This window comes from Benincasa hispida, chromosome 6 (assembly GCF_009727055.1).
Source record: "Benincasa hispida cultivar B227 chromosome 6, ASM972705v1, whole genome shotgun sequence".
In the NCBI taxonomy this organism is placed as follows: domain Eukaryota; kingdom Viridiplantae; phylum Streptophyta; class Magnoliopsida; order Cucurbitales; family Cucurbitaceae; genus Benincasa; species Benincasa hispida.
Window position 1 is genome coordinate 8,926,385 of NC_052354.1, and position 20,311 is coordinate 8,946,695.

Below are 20,311 nucleotides of genomic sequence, written 5' to 3' on the forward strand. Positions count from 1 at the left end.
CCTTAAGTACTGATTCATTCCTACTAATTTTGGGGATAATACCAGATAGATAGTTAGGGACATAGTCTTGCAAGATGAAATTCGCTGCTATCCGTTTTAGGATTAGCAGATAGGTTATTCCGTTAAGTATAGATTTCTAGTCTTGAACAAACGGACCCCACCCTCTCATGGCCGAGAGGGACATGGTTTATTAGTTGGACTATAAACCAATTTTTCAATAGAGGATTAGTGGGAGCTTAAGAAGTAAGATGCATTTACAGAGGAAATGGTAATTTTGAACTAACTGTAAATACAAATGACCTGTGAAGGATAGATTTATTGATTATGGTTAAATCAACTGAACAGAAATATATCTACAGTGAGGATAGTGCAACCATTGAGCTATAGTGGTATGTCTCGGTGGTTAACGAATATTGATTAATTCGGGTTAAAGAGTTTAACTGATTAATCTTAAATCGTTGGAGCTCATGATCTGTAGGTCCATAAGGTCACTCTACCAGCTCGTAAAAGATTAAACCTTGGATTAGAAAATTGAGCGAATTTGAAGTGTTCAAATTTGGAATTAGGATTTGAATTTGAAATGTTCAAATTCAATTTAGGGTTTGGATAATTATATTCAGTAAAATTAAATGTTTGATTTTATTGAAATTAAACGTTTCTTTGGAGAGTTTAAAATATTAAAATATTGATTACATGAATATGGATTCATATTTAAATTAGGTGTTTTATTAATTTAATATTTAATATTAAATTATTATTTATTTATTTAAATTTAAATTAATTTCATTTTTTAAGAAATTCAATTTTTTGGAAACTTGAATTTCAAATTATGTTTAGTTTAATTTTAAATTAAATAGTAATGAATTTTAAAGTGGGAAAATCCAACATTTGAGGTTGGTAGTGAGTTTTCCATTTTTGTACACCTTGCACATTTACTTAGTACTAATTGAGGTGCAATTAGCTGAATATATAAGTGCTCGCATGTTTAAGCTTGTTAAATACTTTATAAATCAGATTTATGAAGGACATGCAATTGAAAATTCGTGACTTTTTATGAAAAAATCCTTTTACTCTCAAATTCTCTCAACCCTTTCCAAACCCAACTCCTATACTTCTCAATCTTGAGTTTCCACTACTCAATCCAAGGTTGAGGATAGTGGAGAAGACTTTCTTGATAGTCTACTAGAGTTCTGGAGATCCAATTCGTAGAATTCAGCAAAGATTTGAAGAGATTCTATAAAGTTATATATCTATGAAACCCTCTTTATTGAAAAATTGTTTTAAGCATACTTTTAAACTCAAATTAAGTGTAATTAGAGTGCTTATTGATTATGTTTGCTTCTGCTTTGTGCATGTTTTTCCTATCAAGGGCAACTTCTCTGATTATCTCTCTAGTTTGCTAACTGAGGTGGCAAGTTAGGAAATCTTGTTTCCCATATGGTCCAAAGCAGTCTTCTTATTCTGTTGAAATTTCAAACTATTATCAGCCAAAATTTTTACTATATCCTCGATAGACATACCCGAACTTGAAGAAGCTCCTCTGTTATTATGAGCTTGTTCATTCTGCCTACCCCATCTGAAATTGGAGTGGTCTCGCCAACCCGGCTTGTAAGTTTTTCCAAAGGGATCTCGCCTTCTATTTTGTCCATGATTATTTAAACTTCCTAAGGCATTTTGGACTTGAGGACACGCATCGATAATATGTCCAGTCGAGCAAACTCCATAAAGTGAGGGTGGAAATGATCTATCCAGTGCCATCTACTTAACAACAGAAGCCAGGTCAGAATTTTGAGATTTTAATTAATGTACCTCAATAGAGGATGTGACAGATCCTGATCCTTTAGTCCCAAACTATTGGGAGTTTTCTGCCATAGTGGAAATTAACTTCTTTTTCTTACTAGGTGTTTTATTTATCAGTGCACCTCTAATAGCAACATCTATCGTACTATTTTCATGAGGCAAAAGACCTTCATAGAAATATTGAATTAGTAAGGAGTCAGAAATTTGATGATGGTAAAAATTAGCACAAATACGCTTAAACCTCTCTTAGTATTCAAAAAGTGTTTCGCAAAAATTTGTGTGATTCAATAGATTTCCTTTCTTATGCTAGTAGCTCTTGAACTTAGAAATAATGTTTTAAGAAACAATCTTTTCATTGTTGTCCATGTTGTAACACTCCCAGATAGCAAATCATAGAGCCAATCTTTTGCTGCACCCTTTAAAGAAAAAGGGAAAGCCCGCAGGTTTATTTGTTCTTGTTTCACTCTATGGAGGCCCATCTCATAGCATACAACCTAAAATTCTTTGAGGTGCTTGTGCGGATCTTCATTTGAAAGACCATTAAAAGTACGAAGTAAATGAATTAGCCTGGTTTTCAATTCAAATAGACTTGTAGTTTAATGATAAACAATGCATATTGATTGTTGAGCTGTATCAGGTGCCGCCAAGACTCTCAATGTTCATTCAGGTTGCTCAGCTATCTCGCTTTATTCTGCATCTTCTACAAAATTCTCTTCAAATGTTTGCGTGTCTTCAACATTATTTTGATTGTTCTATGCTATTTGCATTCTTGCTTCTCTGTTTATTCTCCTTTCATCATTGTTTTGATCGTGGCTATGCGATAGCACTACGCAATCATTGCTATGCGATAGATTTGTGCTATCATTGCTATGCGATAGCACTGTGCATTGTTGCTATACGATAGCACTATACGATCATGGCTAAGCGTGCCATTGGATGATTGTTGCTATGCGTTGGATGTGGGCGATCATTGCTGGGCGATTCGGATCGAACGGTTCAAGACTCGGTTCACTTGTTTTGAACCGGCCGACTCTTATTTTGTATTAGTTTGGTTTTATTTGTTTCAGATGCCCAATCCCAGTCCATTAATTGCCTTTAAATTATGCATGTGATGTATGATTATTTTAATATTATATGTCATATTGTATGCCATATAGTATAAATTCCCACCATAGGTTATGCATTTAATTTCATGCATCATTTATATTATAATTGTTATAATATATGTTTAGATGCATGTTTTAATATTATAGCATGCTTATGCATCATATAGTATAAATGATTTAATATATGCATGCATGCATTAATAACATATACATGCATCATTTATATTATAAGAGTTATAATATATAGTATGAATGTATGTTTAAAGTATATTATTAATAATTTCATTACTTTAGTATATAATTATTATATATGTTAATAATGAAATGAAATTGCATGAAGCATGTCACCACTTTAGGGTAATTTATAATTGTTATAAAATTACCTAAGTATGCTTTACTTGCAATGTATGATTTTAATTTATTTTATTTTCTTATAATTGTTATAACAAAAATGAAATTAGAAATTAAAATCAATAATTCAGAGTTGCATACAAACCTTAGTTTAAAATCATCTTTTAAAATTGTTTTAAAACATGATTCAGATAGACCTAAGATCACATTTCTAATGAGATTAGAAATATAAGTTTAATCTTTTAATTGGTTTAATAGGATTAAATTTATTTTTAATAAAATATTAACTATATAACAAATGTATCTTTAAGGGACCTTTTGTCTAAGGCGAGTTCTATCTAGGCTGAGGTATTTAAGTTGATGGAAACGTAACACCCCTACCTAAAAACTTACCTAGAAAGGTGAATTAGATAGTTTCGTTACAAGTATGCAAGTTTGATTAAAGTTTATTAAAGAGTTTAATGAATCTTAATCAAAATTGTTTAACTATCCAAAGGCAAGTGTTGTTTTTGGGCAAATTAAACAATCACTTTGATAAAATTAGTAGATGAATTTTGTTAAGTTAATTAACGCTAGGTAAAATGCTCAGTGGGAGGAAAATGAGGTATATGATATTTCATTTCATGCTCTTCACGTTTCTCCTTAAAGTTCACACCGTGAGATTTATACTCTACCTTGAGGCACCATGGGTGTCTCGCTACGGGTGGCATTTGTATAGATCAATATCAAGGTAAATGGAGAGAGTGTTTATAGTAAGTGGGAGTAGGACGTGTGACAACACATCATTCGATATCTCTAATTAGTTTGAAGTAAAGTTTTATGCATGGCCTCGTGGCACTGTGTGTATCCCCCTAAAGGATGACAATTTTGCATGACACTTTATTCAAACTTTAGCAATGGATAGGGTTGCTTTAGTTTCATGTCCCAATCGGGTTTTCCCTAGGTTGGCTCATTGGGGCGAAACTCTAGGACCTAAAATGAGGGGTTACACTTACAAGAATTGTTAATCGAGTTTAACAAATTCTAGACCGAACAATGGTGACTAATAGTGACGGTAACAAGGAGTTGTTCTGTCTGTTGGTTGAGAATGTCTCATTTTAGTGAATAGGCACTTGATCACCCTACGGTGACTTTTATCCTCCTTCACTGAAACATCATTGTAAAATAGTTGTCACTTAGGGTACACTAGACTATTTTGCTAAAATTGATTGGTTTTCTTGTTGGTTTAATGCAAATAAGCTAATAATAAATAACTTGTATGGTTTCAATAAATTTATTTCACAATGACTTTCGCGACTTCAAATCTACTCGCTGCTGATAAATTAACGGGAGAAAACTACACTTCATGGAAAAACACGATCAACACATTACTTATCATCGATAACCTTCGTTTTGTCCTGATGGAGAACTGTCCACCCATTCCAGCTCCAAATGCTGCTCGAAATGTTCGAGAAACATACAAGCGTTGGACACAGCCAAACGAAAAGGCCCAAGCGAATATCTTGGCGAGTCTTTTTGAAGTTTTGGCCAAGAAGCATGAGTCCATGCTCACAACTCGTGAGATCATGGAGTGTCTGAGGGAAATGTTCAGACAATCGTCCATACAGTTCAGGCATGATGCTCTCAAACACATCTTCAATGCCCGTATGCAAGAAGGGGCATCTATTCAAGAACATGTTCTTAATATGATGATCCACTTCAACATGGCGGGGATGAATGGGTTTTTCATCGATGAAGCTAGCCAAGTCAACTTCATTTTGGAATCTTTACCTGAAAGTTTCCTACACTTCCGTAGTAATGCTATTTTGAATAGGATTGACTACAACCTAACCAACTTACTCAATGAGCTACAGACCTTCCAGTTCTTGATGGAAAGCTAGGAATAGAAGGGTGGGACAAATGTTGCTTCATCCTCTAAGAAGTTTCACAGAGGTTCGACTTCTGGGACCAAGTCTGTACCTTCTTCTTTTGGCACCAAAAAGTGGAAGAAGAAGAAAGATGGAAAGGGGAAAACTAATCCACCAGCTGCTGCCCAAAAGGGTAAGAAAGCCAAGATTGCAAAAGAAATCTGTTTCCATTTCAACCAGGAGGGACATTGGAAGAGGAACTGTCCCAAGTACTTAGAAAAAAAAGAAGAAGGCCAAGTAAGATAAATATGATTGACTTGTTTTGGAAACATGTTTAGTGGAGAATGATGATTCTTCATAGATTATAGATTCTAGCACCACAAACCATGTTTGTTCTTCATTTCAGGGAATTAGTTCCTAGTTGCAACTTGATACTGGTGAAATGACAATGCGGATTGGAACTGGGCACGTCATCTCGACAGTGGTAGTGGGAGGTCTCCAGTTAACTTTACAGAATAAATTCATTTTACTAAAAAATGTGTATGTAGTTTCTTGTTTAAAAAGGAACCTAATTTCTATAAAGTGTTTACTTGAACAATCTTATTTTATTAACTTCAATGTAAATAAAGTGTTTATTTTAAAAAATGGTGTCGATATTTGTTATGCGAAACTGGAAAGCAACCTTTATGTGCTAAGAATGTTAGCAACTAAAGTCCTCCATAACACTGAAATGTTTAAAACTGCGATAACTCAACATAAAAGACTTAAAATTTCTCCTAAAGAAAATTCCCAACTTTGGCACATAAGATTATGACATATCAATCTCAATAGGATTGAGAGATTGGTGAAGAATGGACTTCTAAGCGAGTTAGAAAAAAAATTCTTTACCTGTGTGTGAGTCATGAAATGACTAAAAGACCCTTTACTGGAAAAGTTCACAAAGCCAAAGAACCTTTAGAACTGGTACATTCATACCTCTATGATTCGATGAATGTAAAAGTTAGGGGAGGTTATGAATATTTCATCACTTTTGATGATTATTCAAGATATGGTACGTTTATTTAATGCGACGTTTCGATCTGAATCTTTTGAAAAGTTTAAAGAATTCAAGGCTGAAGTTGAAAAATACATTAAGTAAAACAATAAAGACATTTCGATCTGATCGAGGTGAAGATTTTATGGATCTGACATTCCAAAACTATTTAATAGAACATGGAATTGTATCCTAACTCTCAGCACCTGGTACACCTCAGCAACATGGTGTATTAAAAAGGAGAAATCGAACTCTGTTGAACATGGTTCGGTCTATGATGAGTTATGCTTCCTTACCTGACTCGTTTTGGGGTTATGCAATAGAGATTGCAACATATATTTTGAACAGTGTTCCATCCAAAAGTCTTACTAGAACACCTTTGGAGTTATGGAATGGTTGTAAAGCTAGTTTACGTCATTTCAGAATCTGGGGTTGCCCACCATATGTGCTTGAGGAAAATCCTAAGAAATTAGAATCTCGTTCAAAATTGTGCCTATTTGTAGGCTACCTCAAAGGAATGACAAGTGGTTTCTTCTTCGACCCTAAGGAAAATAAAGTGTTTGTATCGACAAACGCTATTTTTCTGAAAGAAGACCACATAAGGGAGCACAAGCCCTGCAGTAAAGTTGTGTTGAATGAGCTTTCCAAAGAAACCAAGAGTTGTTGAAGAGCCTACTACCTCAACAAGAGTTGTTGACGTAGATTCATCTAGTAGATCAAATCCACCTCAAGTGTTGAGGGAACCTCGACGTAGTGGGAGGGTTGCAAACGCACCTATTTGCTATATGGGTTTAACTGAAATCCTAGCCATGGTAGCTGATGGCAAAGTTGAGGATCCACTGTCTTATAAGAAAGCAATGGAGAATGTTAACAAAGATGAATAGATCAAAGTCATGGATCTCGAAATGGAGTCTATGTACTTCAATTCAGTTTGGTATCTTGTAGATCAACCTAATGGGGTTAAACCTATAGGTTGTAAATGGATCTACAAGAGGAAACCAGGTGCTGATGGGAAGGTGCAAACCTTCAAGGCTAGACTACCGAGAAAGGGTTATGCCCAAGTAAAGGGAGTTGACTATGAAGAGACTTTCTCGCCTGTTGCCATGCTAAAGTCTATCCAAATCCTCCCATCCATTGCCTCATATTATGATATGAGATATGGCGAATGGATGTCGAGACTGCTTTTCTGAATGGCAATCTTAAAGAGAGCATTTATATGGTGCAGCCCGGAGGATTCATAGTCCAAGGTCAAGAGCAAAATGTTTACAAGCTGAATCGGTCCATTTATAGACTGAAACAAACATCTCGATCTTGGAATATAAGGTTTGATACTGCGATCAAATATTATGGCTTTGAACATGACCTTAATCTTAAGTAAGTTGAGAACTCTTGCCTATGAGGGCGATCCTTTGATTTTTATGGGTGAGAGTGGCCAGATCGTCGACTCAACAAGCTTACTTTTGGGGATTCATCTGATTGGGGAGCTGGGAACTCAGCTACACAAGATGAAATTCACTCATTCTCCGAAGCAGGGGAAGTAGATAAATTGCTCCCTTAAGGGTTGATTCTGGGTCTTGAACAATGTGGCGCCATATCCTCTCTTGGCCCGAGAGTGGTTTAGTCATAGTGGAACTATGATATATTGTTCATTAGAGGGATCAATGGTACTTAAGGAGTTAGATATAACTATAGGGGCGAAACAGTAATTTAGCCTAGTTGTATTTACGAGCAATTTGTAAAGGGTTATCGTACTGTTGATTTGTTATATCCAATGGATACAGAAATATATTTGTAGTGCGAAGAGTGCAAATGTTGGTCTTTAGTGGAGTGCCCGACAGTTAACGAATGGTGGATAATGTGATTAAAGAGTTTAATCAGTTATTCACGTACTGTTGGAGCTTCAAGCTACAAGTCCGTAAGGTCCCCTTGGTAGCTCAATGAATTTAAGTTGACAATATGATTTTGGGTTGATTTGAAATGTTAAAATTAATAAGAGGGAATTTAATTATATATGGTATAATTAATTCAATCATATATGATATAATTGATATAATGTATTTGATACATTATTATTTAATTGGAGGAACAAATATTTGAATATGATTCAAATATATATTCTATGAATAAGATTCATAGTTATTAAATTTAATATAAATAAGATTTATATTAAATGCCACAAAATAGAGAAAAAGAACTATGGTTTATATATTGTATATGATGCAATATTAAAATTATAGGTTATAAATATAATATGATAAGTTAGTTATCATATTTATTTATAATTTATTAATTATTTGATAATTAAAACTTTTTCTCTCTAACCACCCTTAGTGGGGAGTTATTTGATTTTATGGCAAATGTGAGATAAATAAAAATGTAATTTTAATTTTTTCTAGGAAACAAGCATTACACGATTAGAGAACTACTACACGATTCTTTCAGAGCCTAGGTGATAGTCTCATTTTCTCTAAACGAAAGAGAGACTTTGCTATGCGATAGCTTTTCCTTCTACTCGATTGTCTTCCTCCTCCAACTTCAAACTTCCCTCTAACCAAAATTAGCCAGAGCCCACCATTCCTGGATTCTAACACCGAGAATACCAAGGTCACCAAGTGGTAGTGTCCTCTTTTTGGTTCGAGTTTCTCATTGCTGTTTGCTGCTGTTTGAGGAGAGTTTGTGACTTGTTCGACGCACTCGTGAACGAGTATGATCGAGGGATTAACTTGAAGAACGATTCTTCAAAGTTTAAAGTTATAATCAGGAGTGATTGGTGGGGTGCCAGATGGGGTATGCGGCGACCCGGGAGATGAAATGACAATGGGTGAAGTCGGTTGAAGGGGTTGGTAGCTCCTTCTGCTTCAATAGGGTAAATGGTGGCTAAGGGTTGGATGGATAATGGGGGCAGTGGACACACTGCAGGCGATGGTGCGATGTAGAGATGAGCGAGAATAGGGTCATGTGTTACACCCACCAGCGTAATATTTGGAATAAATGGTGGTGGGGCGGGCTGTGTGTAGGATTTCTTGACAGTTGCGGAGGAAAAAGGGCGCTGCCGCCTTGGTTTTGTGGGAGTTCTTGATTTAGGTTTGGCGGAGGTTTTGGGTTTTTGATGGGTTTTAGAGGTTTTGGGATTTATGGTGGTTTCGATGGGTTTCGACCGTCGCTGGGATATGGAGGAAGGCTTGCCGTAGTCTTGGTCGGAAAAGGGGTTTATGAGGTTCGGCGAGGGTTTGGTGGGGGCGACATTAAAGCAGAAGAAGATGAGAAGAAACTTACCGGCAATACACCTCCATAGCTCATTTATTGGTCTTAGCTATCGGATTCTGAAGAAATTGTTGTTGAAGGCTGACTCGAGTAGCGAACTTGATCGAAGAGGCGGTAAAGCTTCGAGAGCTAGGATTTTTTTTTGAAGTAGGATTGAAGGAGGTGGAAGAAAAAGAGATTTCAAAGGTTTGCGTTTTAGAGGTCAGTGGGAGAAGACGTGGTGATGTCAGGTGGCGTCTGACATCCTCATTTATTAAGCAGACGAAAGGATGTGCCTAGGGTTTCTAGGTAATCGAGTGTTTTTGTATTTTTGAGATGCGTCCTTTCGGTTTGGGCCATGCGTTGGCTTAAGTCCAACACATCAGTTTTATTCCCATCCTAAGTTTCTTCTGGTTGTACACAATTTTTTTTAAAAAATAAATCTCTTAACTAAGAAATCAATAACAATCATTAATCAACTTAAAACGTAACGCAAAGACAACAAACAATCAGAGTAAACACAAACGCAGTCATAAAATACAAAATGCAAAAGAAATGAAGGTAGAAGAAGTGTCAATGTGAACGCAGGGATGCTTCGACGCAAGCCTCAATTGGCTTCGCGTAATACGAGGGATGACTTTTGTCGTTCTACACCATCTTCAAAGTAAGGCTTCACTCTTTGCCCATTTACCTTGATCGTATTTGTGCCATCCTCCCACGTCAACTCTACTGCTCCGTGGGGAAAGATTGTTTTGATAACGAATGGTCCTGACCACCTTGACTTTAATTTTCCTGGGAACAAATGCAATCGTGAATTGAATAATAAAACTTTTTGGCCTACAACAAACTCTTTCTTACTAATGCGTTGGTCGTACCAACGTTTGGTCTTCTTCTTGTAGAGCTTGTTGTTCTTGTATGTGTTCAACCACCATTCCTCAAGCTCATTGAGCTGAAGTTTGCATTGATCGCCCGCGGTGTCCAAATTTAAATTCAGCTTCTTAACTGCCCAGAAAGCTTTGTGCTCCAACTTCAGAGGTAAGTGACAAGCTTTTCCGAATACTAAGAAGTATGGAGACATACCTATGGGAGTCTTGTAGGCAGTCCTGTAGGCCCAGAGTGCTTCATCCAGCCTCTGTGCCTAATCTTTCTGCGATGCATTGATGACTTTTTCCAATATTGATTTTATTTCCCGATTCGATACCTCAGCTTGACCCTTGGTTTGCAGGTGGTATGCGGTAATGATCTTGTGCCTGACATTATATTTGGCAAGAAATTTTGAAATGATGTGGTTAATGAAATGCGTACCTTCGTCACTTACCAGGGCTCTTAGTGTTCCAAAGCGTGTGAAAATGTTCCTGGTAAGAAACTTAGAAATAGTCGATGCATCATTTTTGGCACAAGCTACTTTTTCGACCCAGTTTGATACGTAATCTACTGCCAGTAGGATATATTGTTGACTGCAGAACAGGGGGAAAGGTCCCATAAATCGATGTCCAAACGCTAAATAATTCGATTTCAAGAATATTGTTCAGAGGCATTGCGTCCCTTGGTGAGATATTTTCGGTGTGTTTGTAAGGGTCACACTTGCGAGCATACTCCCTTGTGTCTTCGAAGAGGGTAAGCCAGAAGTATCCGCTTTGAAGAACCATCGCAGCGGTTCTTTGCCCTCCGAATGCCCTCACCCTCCGTAAGAAGAATCATGACACTCAGCCAGGATGCGTTGTGCCTCTCCCTCTGGAACACATCAACACATGATGGAGTCGGGACCTTATTTGTAGAGAAATAGTTCATCCCAAAAATAGAATTTGCTATCGTGTACCAACCGTTTCTTTTGCTGAGAGTTGAAGTGTTCGGGGAATTGCTTGGTAGTTAAGTAATTAACTATGTCTACGTACCAAGGTTCCCTGCCTTCAATATTGAATAAGCTTTCACCAAGAAATGCATCTTTGATTTCATTTTCTTGGTCTTGTATTTCCTGATTCTCTAATCTGGACAGGTGGTCAGCCACCTGATTCTTAGTCCCCTTTCTGTCCTGAATATCGATGTCGAACTCCTGCAATAGCAGTACCCATCTAATTAATCTTGGTTTCGCGTCTTTCTTACTCATCAAGAACTTAATGGCTGAAGGGTCTGTATAGATGGTTGCTGATGCACCAACTAAATAAGATCTGAACATTTCGATGCCAAACACTACAACCAACATTTCTTTCTCCTTGGTTGTGTAGTGTTCCTGAGAGTCGTTTAGTGTCTTGGATGCATAAGAGATGGGTATAAAATTCCCTTTTTTTTGCTCCAACATGGTGCCTACTACAACATCACTTGCGTCGCACATTAGAATGAAACGTTGCGTCCAATCCGGTGCTATTAGTGATAACAGGCAGAAATGCACGTTATCATAGTACTAAGTTCTTAAACAATGTTGGCTTGCGTTGATAAAATTTGTTAGATTGCATCCAAAAAGCATCAAATTCATAATATTGCGGTCATATGCGTTCATCGCATAGAAACAGTTGATTTTTGTGTTTTTATACAGACGTTGACGCAAGGCGGAAATTTCGATCATAGGAAATCATGTGTTGAGTGCAGCATTACCGCAAGGCTTTGCGGTTATTGTGTTTGCAAACATTTGTTCAAGAAGGATTGCCGCAACTTGGTAGGCGCATCTGGGTGAAAGGCATAATTAATTGCGATGGCGCATAGAAAGCTGATGACGCGTCGAATCCAAATTAAGCTGACAGTCGCTAACGAAAACAAGTACATTTAGCTTTTCGGTGACAAATATTCGGCGCATCAGTCAAGGAATTAAAGCCATCCCATCTCAACAATCATAAGAGAGAAGCCGCCTTCACCTCGAAGCTCTATAAATACCAAAGGCTTCCTTCAAAATAGGGGTTCACGAGTTCTAAAATTCATAAGTTCGGATCACACGTCTTTGTCCATAGTTTTTCCTTTTTATTTAAGGCGGAGCAAGAGAAGAGTAAAGTCGCCGGAGATTGCTCAGGGTAACTCGAGAGAGAACCTTGAGGCGTAGAAGAAGAGAGTGGCCGACTCTCGCAAGAGCGAGATTATCTTTTGAACACGATTAGAAAAATAGTGTAAAAGCTTGGGCAGCAAGAGATTGCTACCAGCTTTTTATTCTATCCTTGCATTGTTATTTTGTACTTCATCTTTATATTTATACAATGGAAGTTCTTATTCTACATCTGTTCACTCTCTTAGCACGCATGAGTAGCTAAACTAGTCGAATGGGTTGAGAAGAACTAAGCTAACATGACCTAGGAAGTTCATTGCTTGCGATTATCTTGTGTTATGCTGTGCCAAATACCCCTTTAGAGCTACTCGAGAGAGAGTCTAAAGAAAGAACCTAAGACTCGAGAGAGCTATGTTAGAATCTAGACTCGAGAAAGCAAGATTAGAACTGCATAAACAAGAGATAGGAACTTAGAGATAAGACTGTTTATCAACCCGCATCGCATGCATCCTAGAGATGGGAATGATATTATGTGTTCGCCTTATTTGTGTGTGTGTTATTTTGTCATTGCATAAATTAGAATAAAGGCTTATGTGTAGGTCCTATAGACTTATCGCATATATCGCATGCATTCTAGCCTTAGAACCCGTGGCATTCGCACCGAGAGGTGGTTTACTGTTGTATGCATATTGCATGATCGCATAGCATGAACGCATCCTAAGAAGTGTTAGCCGAAACTTTTCTCAACCCATTCACCGCATACTCATCGCATCTTCCGTTTATTCAACGATTTTCAAACTCCGCCGCATTTGTTTATTTTTCATTACCACAATCAACAATAAACCAACAATTAATTGAGTTACCGGTTCCCGCAATGTTTTCTAAAAATTACCATCGCAATCTATTTTCACAAGTCCCTGAGTTCGACCCTGGACTTACTAGGAACTCAGTGGGGTTTACACTTGGATTCCACTGAGAAAACTTGTGTGCTCAACGAATTTTTCACCATCGCATTTCATCCACATTTCCATATCATAAAATAACGCATCAATTAGTATCGGAGTTGTCGTCAATGCATACTTCAGTGTTTCAAATGTATCATAGCAGTCGTCATTGAATTCATAGGGCCGGTTCGCTTCCAATAATGCGGTTAGAGGTCGTACAATTTGAGAAAAGCCTTTTACGAACCTTCGATAGAAGCCATCGTGTCCTAGAAAACTTCGTAGAGCTTTTACATTTGATGGTGGAGGAAGTTTAACTATGACATCTACCTTGGCCTCATCAACTTCCAACCTAGCTTTATATACCTTGTGGCCCAAAACAATGCCTTCAGTCACCATAAAGTGACATTTTTCCCAATTCAACACGAGATTTATTTCCTCGCATCGAGCGAGGACGACCTCCAAGTTATCTAAGCATGATTGAAATGAGTCTCCAAAAACTGAAAAATCATCCATAAAAACTTCAACTGTCTTTTCCAAAAAGTCAGAGAAAATTGCCATCATGCACCTTTGGAATGTTCCAGGTGCATTGCACAGTCCAAAGGGCATGCGTCTAAACGAGAACATTCCAAAGGGGCAAGTGAATGTCGTCTTTTCCTGATCTTTTGGGTCGATTAAAATTTGGTTATACCCGGATTATCCATCTAGGAAACAATAAAATTCTTTTCCAGCCAGTCTGTCAAGCATTTGGTCAATGAAGGGAAGAGGGAAGTGGTCCTTCTTGGTTGCCGCGTTGAGTTTCCTATAGTCCGTGCAAATGCGCCAACCTGTGACAGTCCTTGAAGGGATGAGCTCATTGTTCCTCCTTTCTTGGGGATGCATTGAACTGGGCTTACCTAGCTGCTATTAGATATAGGGTAGATTACTTTTATGTCCAACCACTTTAAGATTTCTTTCTTGACTACTTCCTTCATTATGGGATTCAGCCTTCGTTGTGGCTCAATTGATCCAGTCTTCCTTTCTTCTAGCTTGATTTTATGCATGCAGTAAGATGGGCTAATGCGACGGATGTCAGCCAGTGTCCATCCTATTGCCCGCATGTGCTTTTGCAACATCTATAAAAGAGAATGTTCGTTAGGCTCGTAAAGATTTGCTGAAATAATTACAGGTAAGGTGTTGTTTGATCCAAGAAAAACATATTTAAGGTGGTTAGGTAATGGTTTCAGTTCTAGTTCTGGTGGTTCTTCTAATGATGGACGCGTTGGTTTCGTCTGCCGCTCACTCAGACTTGGCGACTCGAGTTCTTTCATGCTTTTTTCCAACGCGAGGACCTCACAAACTTGGGTCGCTTCTTCATCAAGAAACTCTATTTTGTCCAGTTTACATTCTTCATTATCCGGGAACTTTAGTGCATTTAACACATTAAACTTCACTTCCTGATTATCTTTGCGCATGGTCAGTTCTCCTTTGTGCACGTCTATTAATACTTTCCTAATGGCTATAAAGGGTCGTCCAAGAATGATTGGTACATCCCTGTCTGTTTCATAGTCTAGGATGATGAAATCCGCTGGGAAATGAAGTTGTCAACTTTTTACCAGAACATCTTCAATCTTTCCTTCAGGGTACATGATCATCCTATCTGCAAGTTGAAGTGTTACAGAGGTGGGCTGTGCTTCACCAATTCCCAATCTCTTGAAGATTGAGAGTGGCATGAGATTAATGCTTGCTCCCAGATCACACAACGCATGTCCCACGTCTAACCCTCCGATTGAGAACGGGACTGTGAAGCTTTCCGAGTCCTTCTGTTTCTTGGGTAGTCTATTGGTGACTAATGCATTGCACTCCTGCGTTAGTGCAATTACTTCCGTCTCGCTGATTCTGCTTTTCTTTGTCAAAATATCCTTAAAAAATTTGACGTATTTTGGCATTTGTTCAAAGGCTTCTACAAGTAGAATATTGATGTGCAGTTGCCTCAGGAGTTCAAGAAAAATGCTTAAATTGCTGTTCATCATTCTTCTTCATCAAACGTCTAGGAAATGGTGCGTTCAGCTGCATCATGTCACGTTCATGCTTATCCAGGGCATGTCGCCCATGGCCGCATGACTACCTCTACCTCTTTTTACTATGCTTTCATCCTATGTATTTCCTTTTGCTAGGTAGTTAGGTTCATATGTACTTTTCTTAGTGAGTGACCGCTTGCCCATTTCCATATGCAAGGGTAGCGGATGTATTTTTGTTCAGAATGCACTATATGGGGATAAGACTAACCATCACTTCCCCATACCTGAAGTAGTATGTTATAAAGCTGTTGTTGTTGCTTATTGCTTTCTAGCCTACTCAATCTTTCTCTTCTCTATTCTTACAATCAAACTGTTTGCGAAAACGTTTTCTCCAAACGCATTTTATAAAACCATTTTCTCCAAGAATGGGGGTGGAGGTTGCGAGAGGCACCCGATATGCCATTTACTGTCCGTATTTGAATTGGCCGACTTGTTCGTGAGTGGGAACAAGTGCTGCATAATCGCTAAGTGAAACTTCAGAAAGTGCGATTGTGACAGTTGGTTTCAGAGCCACATCGACTCGTAGAGTTGAGAAGCTGCGATCATATTTGCTACAAAGCAGTTGGGCAAGTCCCATGTTAACCGATTGGTCGAGATTGAAGAGCAAATGCTCTATTTGATAGAAGTCCCTAATCAGGTTCAGTTCGTAGAGACTCAAATATAGGAAGTCACCGACAAGGTTGATGAAATTGATGCGGTGGTTGGCCGCTTAGACGGGATGCCTGTTAGAGAATTGTTGACAAGGGTTGAGACCTTAGAGGCAAAAACCACGATGGATAGGCCCCTCGAGCATGGGGGTTGTTCGTCGGGATCTGTTGCCCCGATAGAAGAGCGTGTCAAAGAACTAGATAGCTCGCAGAGAGCGATCATTCAGATAGTGACCAAAATGTCCGAGGACTTTCGAGCCACCATCGATGTTATCCGGGCAGAGATTACAGACATTGGTGCAAAAATTAACCTCACCATGAGAGCGGTGGGAAATCAAACCCCAATTGGGGGTGCAGCCCAATTCATTAGGGTAAAAGTACCCGAGCCTAAGCCCTTCTGTGGGGCTCGTGATGTAAAGGCGCAAGAAAATTTTATCTTCGACATGGAATAGTACTTCAAAGCTATGAATAAAGTGACTGAAGAATCGAAGATGACCCTAGCGACGATGCACCTAGTAGAGGATGCCAAGTTCTGGTGGAGATTCCGTTTCATGGATGTCCAAGAAGGACGGTGTACCATCGACACGTGGGAGAGACTGAAACAAGAGTTGCGTTCTCAGTTCTTCCTCGAAAATGTTGAGATTCTGGCAAGACACAAGCTACGGGAATTGAAACATATTGATACTATTAGGGACTATGTGAAACAATTTTCCGGATTGATGTTGGACATAAGAGACATGTCTAAAAAAGACAAAGTTTTTTGTTTTGTTGAAGGCCTGAAACTGTGGGCGAAAACAAAACTGTATGAGTAGAGAATATAGAATCTTCCAGCCGCATATGTAGCGACCGAACGGTTATTTGACTTGATCGATGAATCTCAAGAGATGAGGCAACACTCGAGATCCCCTAATAGGAGGAGGAAGAGCAACGGTCCGAGCCCATCGAGAAACAGTGGGGGAGAAAAAGACAACAATGGGGATAGTAGACCCCCTCAGCAGACGATTGGAAATATGTGGCGGGGGCAGAATCAGAAGAATTTTTATTGGCCCTTATCCTGTTATATATGCAAGGGTCCGCACAAGGCAAGTGAATGTTCGGAACGAGCCGCCTCTAATGCTTTCCAAGCCTTATTAGCTTCGGACTGGAAAGGCAAAGCTGTTTAGGTAGAAGACGAGAATGTGCAAGCAGAGGAAGATAGAACCTCACCGGTTGGGGCCCTGAGATATTTAGCTGCCCTCTAAAAGGATGTAGGGAAGAAAAGGGATCCCATGGAGGTAGACTGATGTATGTTGATGCTTGGGTCAACCATAAATCGGCCAAAAGTACCATGGTCGATTCGGGGGCCACCCATAATTTTATGNATTCGGGGGCCACCCATAATTTTATGTCTGAAACAGAAGCCAGACGACTTAATCTCCATTGGTAGGGAGGCGTAGGTAAAATGAAAGTAGTGAACTCTGAGGCCTTGTCGATTGCAGGAATGGCAAAAAGGACAGTCGTAAAGTTGGGGGACTGGAGTGGCCCTGCTGATATCGTGATCGTTAAGATGGATGATTTTTATGTGGTATTAGGAATGGAGTTCTTGCTTGAGCATAAGGTAACTGATACCCCTCACCAAGTGTTTAGTGATCACTGGGTCTACACCCACCATTGTGAATGCTGAGATCAAACGGTCGAAGGGGATAAGAATGATCTCGACCTTCAAGTTGAAGAAGGACATTACTTATGAGTCAGTCAATACCACAGAAGAGAAGGCCCCCGAAGACATTCTGCGTGTCTTGGAGCAGTGTTCTATTGTTGAGCCGAACAGTTCACAAAAGTCCCCGGCTCCAAAGAGGAAAAAAAGGAGAAGAAGAAAGCCTAGACACCGAGAGTTCTTACCAGGAGACTGGGTTTAAGTGAATTTGTGCATTGGACAGTTTCGAAGTCGTGGGCAAAGAGAATATCGCCTCGTGAGCAACTTTAAGGAACTAGTGGAAGTCATCGAAAGGGTTGGGAAAACCTCTTATCGGGTGCAGTTACCATCGTGGATTGAGATTCATCCTGTCATCCACGTAAGTAGACTAAAACCCTATCATCTTAACCATGCCGAGGAGAGATGTAGAGTGGTGACCCGTCCGCAAGCCACAACGAAGAGAATGGCAAGAGAAGAAGCCAATGAGAGACTTGCGAGAAAAAGCGATAGAGCGGAAGGACCAGGACCAGGCTGGGAAGAGTTCCTAAAGAAGTGGATGAGACTCCAAGAAAGAGAAGTTCGTTGAGTGCAAATGGAAGGCCTCACAGGTAGCTGCTCAACAATATGCTGAGTTCGAGCAGAGTCAGTTGACAGGGACGTCAACCAATTGAATAGGGGAGAATGTCACAGTCATGCTTGTTCAGGGTGTGTTGCCTATGGCTGCATGACCGCCTCAACCTCTTTTTACTATGCTTTCATCCTATGTATTTCCTTTTGCTAGGTAGTTAGGTTTATATGTACTTTTCTTAGTGAGTGACTACTCGCCCATTTCCATATGCAAGGGTGGCGGATGTATTTTTGTTCAGAATGCACTATATGGAGATAAGATTAACCATCACTTTCCCATACCCGGAGTAGTATGTTATAAATTTATTGTTGTTGCTTATTGCTTTCTAGCCTACTACAATCTTTCTCTTCTCTATTCTTACAATCAATCTGTTTGCGAAAACATTTTCTCGAATCCCATTTTATAAAACCGTTTTCTCCAAGAACGGGGGTGGAGGTTGTGAAGGCACCCAATGTGCCATTGGCTATTTGTATTTGAATTGGCTGACTTGTTCATGAACGGAAAAAAGTACCGCACAATCGCTAAGTGAAACTTCAGAAAGTGTGATTATGACACACCGCAGGTTCTCCTGCATTAGACGTGCTTGGCTTAGAATGGCTTGTGGATTGAGACGTCCTTTCTTTTTGATCTTCTAATGCCGTTGGGTGTGTGTTGAGTTTTTTTGAAGGATTTTTGGTTCTTGGGTTCATGGTTTTTTCTTCAAGAACTTTTCCACTTCACAATGTCACCGCATGGCATTGCTCTTTTCCATTATTATTCCTTGGGGTTTTCGTGTTGTTAGGAAAGACTCTTGGCTGCCGATTCTTCAACTCACTGGCAATCTGCCCCACATGTATCTCTAGATTTCTGATGGAAGATGCCTGGCATTTTAGCAGTGCGTCGTTCTGGGCGATATATTCCTTTAAGATGTTTTCAAGCGGAGATGCTGAACTCGACGCATGACCTCTTCTATTAAAGGATTGTTGGTGCGGCTGCAGCATTGGCTGGAATCCAGGCGGCGGTCCTTGCCTTTGCTGCTGGTTCACCCTTGGGTGGTGCGGCTTCTATTGATTACCTGCCCAAGACAAATTTGGATGGTTCCTCCATCTGGGATTATAGGTGTTTGAGAATGGGTTATTTTTNGAAAGACTCTTGGCTGCCGATTCTTCAACTCACTGGCAATCTGCCCCACATGTATCTCTAGATTTCTGATGGAAGATGCCTGGCATTTTAGCAGTTCCTCCATCTGGGATTATAGGTGTTTGAGAATGGGTTATTTTTTATAAAGCATACCGATTGCGGATTTTTTGGGCAATCAAAGTAGGAATGGGGATCTCCACAGCCCACACAGCTAACCATGGGCTGTACGAATGTTTCTACCTGATTTACCTTTTGCGAGTGCATTCCCCAGTGACATATTCTGCAAAAGGTTTGTCATAGTAACCACTTGTGTAGATAGCATGGCTATTGCGTTAGAGTCAATAGAATTCACATTTTGAGATCGCCCCTTCCTTTCTGCTCTTGCATCGTAAGTGTCGTCCACCCATTCCATATTATGCTTGGCTATGCGGTTCAATATTTCCTTAGCTTCAGTATTAGATTTGTCCATGATACCGCCATCTGCACCTGCGTCGGCTACCATTTGAGACACTAAGTTTAATCCACCATAGAAGGTCTCCATCTAGATGGTTAACGGTAATCCGTGATTGGGATTGTTCTTTACTAATCCTTTAAAGCGCTCCCATGCGACACTTAAGGTTTCAAATTCTTCCTGCTCGAAGTTCATGATCTCTTTTTGCCTCCTTGCGTTTGTGGTGGGTGGGAAGTATTTTTGCATGAATTTCTCCACCAACTTTTCCCAGGTCGTGATCTCTCCAGGCTCCAAAGAACTTACCCATTGCTTTGCGTCGTCACGCAGAGAATATGATAATAAAGATAGCCTGATAGCTTCTGGAGTGATTCCAGGAATCACAAACGAGTTGCACGACTCCAGAAACATTTTATGTGGGCGTGAGGGTTTTCTCCCCGAG

General features: G+C 39.4%; 1 non-coding gene across 1 annotated transcript; it reads left to right on the forward strand.

Moving 5' to 3' along the window:
- The first annotated feature begins 19,978 nt into the window (after nucleotides 1-19,978).
- On the forward strand, nucleotides 19,979-20,082 carry LOC120080624. Its single transcript, XR_005482578.1, has one exon. It is a non-coding gene; the product is annotated as a small nucleolar RNA R71 (small nucleolar RNA).
- The last annotated feature ends 229 nt before the right edge of the window (nucleotides 20,083-20,311 follow it).